The sequence below is a fragment of the Heterocephalus glaber genome, unplaced genomic scaffold, assembly GCF_053883595.1.
Source record: "Heterocephalus glaber isolate CG9 unplaced genomic scaffold, H.glaber_assembly_v1.0 deba00000347, whole genome shotgun sequence".
NCBI lineage: Eukaryota > Metazoa > Chordata > Mammalia > Rodentia > Bathyergidae > Heterocephalus > Heterocephalus glaber.
The window spans coordinates 46,090,429-46,101,344 of NW_028258143.1; the positions used below are offsets into that span (position 1 = coordinate 46,090,429).

Sequence of the window (10,916 nt, forward strand, 5' to 3'; positions counted from 1 at the left end):
TTACACCTGTTCTATCTTACTCTCTATTAAAATAATGTTGATGTGAATCACAGTGTGCTTCTGAACAGCATTGTCTGCCTCCAAAATAAGGATTATAAATGCTTCCAAAAATTGTACATAAGCATTTTCACAACGTGAATTTCTAGCTGTTTCTTTCATTGTGTTTTTAGTAGTGTTTGAAAGGGAGCGCATCTTCTCCGGATCTCTCAGCTGTTCATGTGGATTTTACTGGGATGTATCATTCCTGCCACCCACTGAAGTTCAGTTCTAAAATGGTGACAGCTTCGAGGGATAGCAGAGAGGTTAGTTATTTTTCATGTCAGTGTAGAGATAAAGGCATAGAGCAGGTACTTCCCAGATGCTTGAGTTCTAGTCAGCATGTTGCTTGGGTCCCCTGGTTGAACACATTTCAGCTATCCTGTGCCCAAAGAGAAAAACACCGCTCCTGGCTCCCGTCACTATGGTAACTGATGCTCAGCAGGCAGTTGCAGTTTCATTTAACATAGCTGGCTTTTAGAACTTGAGGGGAAAAGTATGCTTTCATAAAAGAGAAAGGGGAAGATTTGAGGTTTAATTAACGTGTCTCAATTTAACATAAGGATACAGGTCACTTCCACTGTTTGACCATATCATGCCTAGTTCCATTATATATCTGTGTCAGATCTAAGGTATCAAAGGATGGAATATTTCTCTCATCTTGTGTGAAGAGCTCAAAGTGGGCAGAAAGGAGAAACGGGCTGTGTTGGACCCTTTGCGAAAGGTTTTTCACTGTATAAAACATCTCAGCTTGAGAGTGTACAAAAGAATTGCTTTCTCTTCTCTCATCCACAAAGGACGCCTGAGAGATGGGTTGCTAGGCAACCTCACATGGAAGTCTGGGGTACTTTGAAATTAACATAGCTGACCTCCCCATCATCTCTGCAGCTCTGCTATTCGAAACCATTTTATGAGGCTGTAGGATTCAAGAAAGTAGGTATGAAATATAAATACAAAAGTAAAGAATAGCGAAAATAAATCTAACTTTTTCAAGCAAATACCAGGATTCACTCATGAAAAATGGCAGTAGTCTGAAAGAACACATTTAAAGAAAAAAATAGTGTTAGTTGCTATAAAGTAGAAACTCATATTTTGAATAATATAGGAAGAAAATTTTTACTCTTTATTCTTTTAGCAATGTTTATAATTGCTAGGTAAACTTTCACAGCAAAAGATTCTGAAAATAATAAGGTCAAACAAAAATAAATTAGTTTATAAAAATGTAGCTCTGCTATATATTTTTAACAAAAATGTTCAATTCTCGTTCTTTACCACCTGGTGATTTAAGTCTTACTTTCCTTCCTGTCACTACTTCATTAATATGACACTGGCTGGTGTGGAAAGGGGTGGAAAATTATTTTGCAAATGGAGGAATATGTGGAAGGAAATTGCAAAGCTGGCCTATGGATTACAGCATACACTCTTATCAGCAATAAATTATTTAGTGTGATTTTTAAATACTTCATACCAGTTGGCAATGGCTTTGGTAACATTTTAAGATAGGTTGTTGAATTTATCAACATTAAAAATCAAAGTTGTTGGTAGGTGGGGGATTGAAATTCTGAAGTTTTTAAAGGTTTTTTTGTTATGACTGTGTGAATAATTCTGAAAATATTTTAGATGGATTATAAACTTGGAGAGATGAACAATTATGTTTAGGTTGTTAGGATTCAGGTTTTCAGAATGAAGAAAGGTCATACAAATAAAAACTGAGGAAAGCAAACTGAAGAAGCTCCATGGGAAAAACTGAAACAAAGAGGAATTAGTGTAATTGTGTGGTTTCTAATATATGCATGTATATATCAAACATGTGTGTATGAATGCATGTACGTGTTTATATGCATGTGTGTGCATGTATTTTCCACCTGTTGAAAGGGCCTAAAGAAACTATAAACCCCTGGCAATGAGTAGACTTACCATTTAGATTTTTGATCTCTAATATACAGGGAACTGGGGATTTTTTGAGAAATAGATGATTCCAAGGTGGGAACATGGTAATTACAAGTTGAACCTGGGACATCTTTCCATGCTAGAAAGTAAGGAAATGCTCAAAAAACAAAACAAAACAAAAAAGGAATTATAGAAGCATATTCTAGAACTCAGGAGCCAACTTGATGAGGTTCATGCCAGTCAAGTCCAAAACAATTTGACCACAAAAATAAATGAGGTCATTAATGAATTATGAACCATGGGTGGTGGTAGTGGGGAGAATCCATGAGCCTATATGATATAATAATGGAGATATTTAAAAAGTAAAAGTAAAAATAACAATAATAAATAAGCAAGGTAAAAGCATTGCATATGATAAAATGCTGAGTGCTGACTTCTGAGTACAGGTAGAAAAAGTGCTAATATTAGGATACACAGCCTTTGTAAACAGCATAGTAAAGACAGGATTAGGCAAGGATAACAATAACTTTAGGGGAAATTTTTAAAGAAGAGCCAGATACTTGTATGACCTTAAGTGTCTCCTTACAGATTGGTTATGAGATACAAAGGAAAAATAATAGCTATGTAGTAGAGAAATTTGATTGAGTAGCGAAAATTCACCAACATGGTCTAAGGGATATTGGTGTTTCCAGATGTCATACTTTGAGGAAATAGCATTACTTATATAGAATTATGGCCAGGAATGCTTAGCTCAAATCAAATCATGAAGAAATATTAGACAAGCCAAGAATTGGAAACATTCTATTAAAAAGATTAGTAATGTAGAGGACTATATTCTTCAAAAATGTGTATGCTAAAGACAAAGGAAGGCTATGGAAATGCTGCAGATTAAACAAGACAGAAGAGGCAAAGAGGCATGACAAGGAATTACTGTATTCAATCCCAGAATAGATTCTGATTGGGGGGTAAAAAGAACACTACTGAATCAGTAGGCCAAAAATAGTGGTAAAGTATTTATATCCATGTTAAATTTACTGAAGCTGGTTAACTGCACTATGATTATATGAGAGTACTTATATTCCTAGGAAATACACACCACGGAAGTAGAGAATAATATAAGGATGTGATGCTGTATGCAATGTAGACTCAGAAAATTCACAAAAGAACATTTACATATGATTGTGTATCTGTACATACCAAACTTTATATATATAGATAGAAAGATAAAATATTAGCAATACTTTAATATGCATCTGGGTAAATATGTATCTTGATATGTAGGTACTCTTCCCACTCTTCAAATTCATGCAATTTTCTATAAGTTTGAAATGGTTTCTAAATGACAAATTTAAAAAGTGAAATTCATTTTGTCTTTTTGTGGAAAAAAATTTTTATTGAAACTAGAATAAGGAGCATTTGACATTTTAAGAGAGGTATGAGGAGAACAATAACCCAAGATATACAAGATACTGCACTTTATAAGAGGCTCTAGATTTATGTGTTTAATACAGAGAAGTGACATCAAAATCCAGACATATCTCCTTTGTCCCATTTCTTCCCCTTGTGTGATATGTGTTCAATCATTTCAAATTTGCTTTTGGGTTGTCTCAGTACACTGGAATTTCCCCTGCCTCTGTAAATTCTTTCAGATTATCTTCTACAATTTGTGACTTCTAAAGTTAGGCTGAAAAAATTTAAAGAAACTATATGCCAGAGAGAAAATTTAATTCACTAAAACAATTGTAAGTATTTAACTTAAAGCACATGAAAAGAGCATTTATTAAACTGCTTAGACTTTTAGTTCATTTTTTCCTTTAAATTTCTTAAGCTTAGTAAATAAATAGAATAAAGATATGCCATGAACAGGAACATAATAACCTCAATGAACATAAATATTATATGGTATAAAATGAGCTAAGATTAATAAATCAACAAAAATTAAAATCAGGATGGGGAAATGCGGGGCAGGGGAAGGGGATTTAAAAAAAAACCAAGTTGTAGTATGTACACGTACCACTTCATCAGGATGATTGTAAACTACATGTACTGCAAACATATATTAATAAAATATTTTTAATTTAAAAAGAAAAAAAATAAAGTATGAAATAGGACTGATTAGCCTGTCTCATTGCAGGTGAGGTTGCTACTGAATACTTATTTCACAGCATTGTTTGTACTTCAAGTGCTTTTTTTTTAAAGTTCTTACATCATTTACTCTTAAAAATAAAACTAGGCTGCCTCTGGCGGAAACGGAAGTAGTAATTACCTTCTTAAAATATCCTTATGTTTTTTTAAAAACAGAGTTTCTTTAACATTGCCAAAAGAATTTGTTTGAAGAAAGATAAAAATAATATAAGCACTATTTGAAAACAGCCTGGTTTAATGATTGCCATCTATTCTATGGTTACACCACTCAGAAGAAGGCATTTAGAACCTGCTCATTACTCAGCTTTCCTGGTTTATGGGATCAAATTGCTTTCATGGGCATTGTGCCAGATTCACTGATGTGCACTGTAAGGCAGATTGGAGACTGAAGCGTTTTTCTTGAAAACATCTGGTTCTTGAGAATAGTATTACAAGGTGGATATTACAATTTTTGCTCATAACTATGATTTATTATGTTACAGTTATCCATCTCAATCTGGCAGGCAAACTTCCAGCAACCACAACCAGGAACTTGAAATGAGTGAGAAATGAGTGACAAAACAGAGCCCAAGATCTCATGCATACAAACGAGAGTAGTGCTGTCCTTAGGTCAAAGTCTATTTTATTTATTATAAAACTATTGGAGCCAATTAGCATAAGAGCTCCTTGGGCCACCTTTACAGTGGCACCAAGCCTGGCTCATGCATTCCTCTGAATTCGAATTCTTCCAAACATCTTCCTAACTCCTTGTCTTCCTACTCAGGTTTCCTCATCTTTTATAGGATAGAAATAAAAAAAGGAAAGAGACCAGGAAAATCATCATTTTAAAATTGTACTTTTCAGAACACTGAAACTTCACAACACAGAGTTACCCAATGTTATCCATATCTGCCCTTCATAGGATTCTTTAAGCTTCTTAGGCTGGTTTGTTTTTTCTTCCAGACTCATCACATCAAAAATCTCTTAGAGATATTTAAAGTTGAGCTTGGTTGATAACGTAAAGGGCAGAAACCTAGCCATAAGATAGAGAAACAGACTCAAAAGTTTCAAATAATGTTTTTAGGCAAAACATCCTAAATCAACCATCTTAAAAGATAAACACAAACAAACAATAGATTGGGCCTATGCGTTTCTCCAGTAAAATAGGCCATTCTTTCATCTGTAAAATGAGTCCTTATTTAATTGTGGGTGCAGTCTTATTTTCTTCCATAAACTTAGCCCAAACTTTCTATATTCACAAATTCTACAGATTTCCACCACCAAAACATAACTATTCTCGGGGCTAGGCTACAATGTGCTTCTCTCTTGAGGGCCCACATTCTATTTAGTTTGAGTATCAACTTTCAGTACTGCCTAATCAATTTCTTTAGGCCTCTCCTTGGCCTGTCTTGAAAATTCTTTTTCTGTGATGGAAGTCAGTTAACCTATGGCCTGCCCCGTGGTTGAGGTGAGTTGTTTCCTCATCTCGGCTTTGGAGAACCTCCTTGGATCCTGTCCGGTAACAAGTTTTTCTTGTACCTTCAATATTTACTGGCTTTTCTCCATAAATACTTAAAGATGGTTGAGTAGTTCTTATTTTAAAAGACAAACAAGTGGAATCATGTATCTCTCTGTACTTGTTTTCCTTGGGCTGATACCTAAAAATTTTTCTATTCTGTCTCTGGTTCCTCACCGTTTATCCACAGGACTACCACTAATCTATAAGAAAGCTTTGCTCAAACACAAAAAGGGGGGCTTCTTCCTCCAAGGAGATGTAGGTGTATTGGTGGGGTGCAATACTTGCATTGCAGTCTCTATCTACTGTTGTCTGTAGAGTCGCTCTGTGTAGCCCACACACTGGACAACCCCATTTTCAGCCCTGTATGATTTCAGTTACTTCCACTGGCTTCTAATTTATTTAACTTGGTAAGTTCATTGTTAAACCTCTATTACCTGGGCTGGGGATGTAGCTCAGTGGCACCATGCCTGCCTCCCAAGTGCAAGGTCCTGAGTTCGATCCCAGGTACTGCAAAAAAACAAAAACAAAACAAAACTCTGTTACTAGAATAATGCACCATAAGTATAGGCAACTGGTTTTGAGGCAGGAGATTAGAGCATAGCAAACAGCTGTGGAAAAGGGCATGACCTATTAATTACAAAGCTACAGGATACAAACATAGAACAGTTCCCAAAGCCCTGCTTGTGGCAGCAATCAGAGTGCTATCTTCAATTCTCATGAGAGCTGGAGTAGGTTTTTGATAGGGCAGCCTAGACCTGATGTTAACCTGAGGAGTGGAAGATACAAAGAGACAGATGGTTGAGCTTGGGACCACTGCATTCTCTCTTTAATGGTGGTCTGTTCTCACCCTGTAGAATGTTCTTTCTCTAGTTCTAATTGGCCCAAACTCACACTGTAAAGCATGTTTCTTTTCCTATCTTTAATAAATGTTAAAATCTCGCCAACTTTTGTGTCTTTGTTTAGGACAGAAAGGACCTAGAAAATACCTCTAGGAGACTCCAGCACCCCAAATTCCATTAACAGTTTGGCCCACAATTATTTCCATAGTTGAGGACTGTGCTCTTTGCCCCTTTTGGCATGACATCCTTCATGTTCCTTTTGGGAACTCCTAGGTCCTATTGCTCCTGCTGTTATCACTTCTAATGTTATTTCCTGACAGTCTTTATCTTCTACTTCCCGAAATCTGCAATTAAAGTAAATTAGATTACATTTCATGAGAATAATTAGAAAAATGTAAGTATTTAGATCTGAAAGCATATAGCTTTTGATTTTTTCTATTCCTCTTTCTCAGCAAAATACTGTAGGTTTAAACAGCAAACAAATCAATACAAAAATCGCAATAAGGTTGAGAAGGTTGCTTTCTGCAAAACAAAAGCAAAAACAGAACAGCAACAAAAAACTTCTATTTTTAGTGAATATATTTTTATTACTCTTAACTTTAATGATGGCAAAGAAATAAAAATCCTCTGGTATTTCTTCACTCAGACATAACTATGTTAACAATTGGGTTAGTTTTATTTAGTCTTGAGTGTATATGGGGTGTGATGTGTGTGGATGTCTATCAACTACTGAAATTATCAGCATTCAAGATTTATAGAATAAAATTTAAATCCAATTCATGTTTTTAATTTGGACTCAATGACATATCTGTGTCAATTTTTAGTAAGCTGATATAGCATTTGAAGTTAGGTTTTCTGGTTTTTAAATTTTGTTGTGAGAATTTTAGTAGTTAAAAATATTTGAGAAAAGTTTAATAAATCCTTGAAACGAGTTTTCAGTAACTATGTAAGAATTTATTATTGGATGAATCTTAATTTATTTGGTCACCTCTTTCATGATGGATGTTTTGGAAATGATCAAAAATAGTGAAAAATTGGATGTCACAATTTTTTAAGCTAAAAACCAGTAAATTTAATGACTATTTTCTATGGTAAATTTTTCTAAATGGTCTTTTAGTCAAGGGACAGGCTTTTACTTTGCATTGCAAATTGCTCCCCAGGAATGTTACCCTACTTGTACTAGCAATGTGTGAAGGAAGTGATTTCTTGCACCTGACTTTGCATAAAAAACAAAACAAAAACTATTAGCACTACCAATGCTATGCAGTACTATTTTATTCACAAGTCATGTCCAGTCCCCAAATAGGATAGTTCCTCTTAGATAATTGGTCTTTTGGTTTCCATAATGATTCCATTGTCTACTTGAACTCTAGTGCAAAGTTCAACCTATTCAGCTGTCCTTGTATAAAAACTTTCAGATTTCTTCTATGTTCTTGACTTTTGGGGAAGGAAGCTATTTTCTTTTCCAACCCAGTTTACTAAATTTTACTTCAGTTAAGGTCAAAAGTACATTAAACTCACAACTGCTTCCTCCTCATGGTGGGGATTGTATCCAGATCTCAGATCTACAAAATTTCTTTCCTTTCCGTGGTGTCCCTCCCACTCAGAGTGTTGGTGTCAACTTTCATTTAACATGTTATGAGCTCTACATCCTTCAAGTGGCCACCATTCAGAGCAATGCAGAATCATGACTGCCAAATTTGCATTCCAATTTGCACATTTTTCTGAACTTGACCATGCCACACAAACCTATCCTTAGTAAAGAAAAAAACCTCAGATGGTACTAAGTGCTGTACAGAGAGCTTAAACAGGGCGGTATGATATGGAATGGCATGATGGCTGCTTTGCACTGTAAGCCTGGACATGAACATGGTCTCTCTGAGGAAGTGGCAATAAATTACCTGAAAAAAGAGAGCAAGCCTAGAGAGGGAAGCTTGGAGAAAGGAAGTGAGTGTGAGCCAGGGGGAGTACAGGAAGAATTCTAGGTGGATGAAGGGCAAAAACTATGTTTAGATGAAATGAGGTGATGTATGTGGTTTAGCAAGTCGGAGGATGGGGAGAGAACAGAAGAGAGAGGAGGAAGGAATGAATGAGAATCCTGAATTCTGTACGGCTGAACTTTCTGGGAAAATTTACTTCTCCTTTTACTCTTTTCATCCATGAAGGTTTTTCTTGGTTGCAATTAGTACTTGGCCTCGTTGTGATAATAATAAATAAGTAAAGCTACTAATTAACAGCCTAAGTACATCAGATTCACAATAAATTGTATATGTTCCCTCATTTAGTCCTATATATATCTTTATATACTTTTTTTTTTTGGTACCAGGGATCGAACTTGGGACCTTGTGCTTGTGAGGCAGGCAGTGGTACCACTGAGCTAAATCCCCGGTCCCTCTTTATATACTTCTTTATAAATGAGAAAACAGGCTCAGAGAGCTTTTGTAACTTCAGAAAGATGAAAAGTCTAGTAAGTAATGGAGCCAAAATTAAAATCCATGCTGGTCAGACCTGCAAAACTACAAAACCATGTTCTTGACTGCTCAGCAATTAGACCTGTTTTTTTACAGTTTTTACATTTAAGAACTGTTTATTCTCATTTCATCTGTTTCCTCATTAACTTAGCTATCTCTGTCACAGAACACTTAGTTTCATTTTCTAAGCTGATATTGACAAGAAATTCTTTTAGTGGACATATTCTTTTCTTTTTTTTTTTTGGTACTGGGGATTGAACTGCGGACCTTGAGCTTGTGAGGCAGGCAGTGGAACCACTGAGCTAAATCCCTGGCCCGACACATTCTTTCTTAATTATGGAAGGCATGTGCAAACAATAAATAGGTGCGGGCTTTGAAGCTGGCTAGGTCAGCACGGAATCCACATTCTGAATATGTCTTCTGTGACCTTGGGTGTCATTTATTCTAAGTTTCATCTTATTTGAAAAACAAGAATATTAATGCTCTTGAGGTTGAGTGAGAAGACACAAAGAAGCAAGCAATAAAAGCCCCTAGAATGGCAGGTGAATAGGGAGGAAGGGAGTAAGATAAGGAGGAAGGGAGTGAGGGAGGGAGAGAGAGAGAGAGAACTCTCATTTCACAGATAGTCACCTTTTGGGGCTTATCTTGGCAGGAGAACATATGTTCTACTTTCTCTATCCAAATTCCTTGATCCTAGTATCCCACGATGCACATTCACTTAACTACCACTAAAAGCATTTGGTTTACACAACTCTGCCTTAGTCAGATCCAGCTGCTGTAATAAAGTACTGAACACTGGTTGGGTTGCCAATAACAGAAATTTATTTGTCACAGTTTGGAGGCTGGAAGTCTCCATGCCTTCAATGCTGGGATCATGGTCCCAGCGTTGTCAAGTGATGGTGAGGGCCCTCTTCCAGGTTACAGCACTCTTCTTGTACATCCTCATAAGGTAAAGAGAGCGAGAGAATCTCTGGGACCCCTTTTATAAAGGTATAATTCCATTCATGATGGCTTCACCCTCACTAATTACCTTCCAAAAGCCCCATCTCTTAATGCCATCCGGTTAGGGATTAAGATGTCAACATAAGAATTTTTTTGTGGGGGGGGGGACACAAAATTCAGTCTGTAGTAATATTCTTAAGAATATGTATCCAGGCGTTGTGGCTAATTGGTAGCGCCCCTGTCTAGCATGTGTGAAGCACAAGGTTCAAATTACAATGTCTATCAGGTGGAAAGACTATTTTGCCCCTGCATTAGGGAGAAAGAGACAATTTTCACAGTTCTAGATCTGCGGGATGGGGACATAGTACCTCTATTCTAAGCTTGTGAAGATCAACGATATAATAAATATGTAAAAATGTTTTGCCAGATACGAAATATTTTATAAATGTTCTTCTTATTAGTTTGTTTATACATATAATTTGAACAAAATGACCTTGAAAAATTGAAGTGATCAGAAACAAGAGAATATAGTTCAAAATAAATAAACATGAGACATTTAAAGAAAAGCAGCAAATGATTTTTTAAAGTACCTGTGTTCTCTGATAACAAAAATGAAATTGGAGACTATATTAACTGCATTTTAAAAGAACCAAAAAAAAAAGATGTAGTTATAAATTAAAAATAATGCTGAGAACTGATCTTACTAATTTTGGATAAAAATTTTACACAGTATGCTCTGAGTCCCTAATCACTGAAAGCAATTTATCATCCATCTCTGACAGATGATGCAGTGTCTGGAACTTCACAAGACCTAGTGTTCTGGTCTAAGGTTAAATAGTACTCTAAGAGTTTACCTATTTAAACTGATTCCAGGTAATGATTATTTCTTAACATCACATTATCACTGACAGCAAGAAGCATGAGGTCAACAAAGAGATGGGAAATGTACTCTTTGCACTTTTCCAAGGAAGGTTTTTCTAAGGAACTCTCATTTTATGCAGTATTATTCTCTAACACTGTAGACAGCATGGGAGATAATCCTGATTTTGCAAAGCTTACTGTATCTTTTGAGTTTCAAGAAGAATGTAAACCATA

The 10,916-nt window shown here is 35.8% G+C and overlaps 1 long non-coding RNA gene across 1 annotated transcript; it reads right to left on the minus strand.

The window, feature by feature from the left end:
- Positions 1-4,907: 4,907 nt before the first annotated feature.
- LOC147829947 (uncharacterized) lies at positions 4,908-6,735 on the minus strand. Its single transcript, XR_015446814.1, has 3 exons — positions 6,556-6,735; positions 6,004-6,076; positions 4,908-5,083 (listed from the first exon to the last, which is right to left on the minus strand). It is a non-coding gene; the product is annotated as an uncharacterized LOC147829947 (long non-coding RNA).
- Between the last annotated feature and the right edge of the window lie 4,181 nt (positions 6,736-10,916).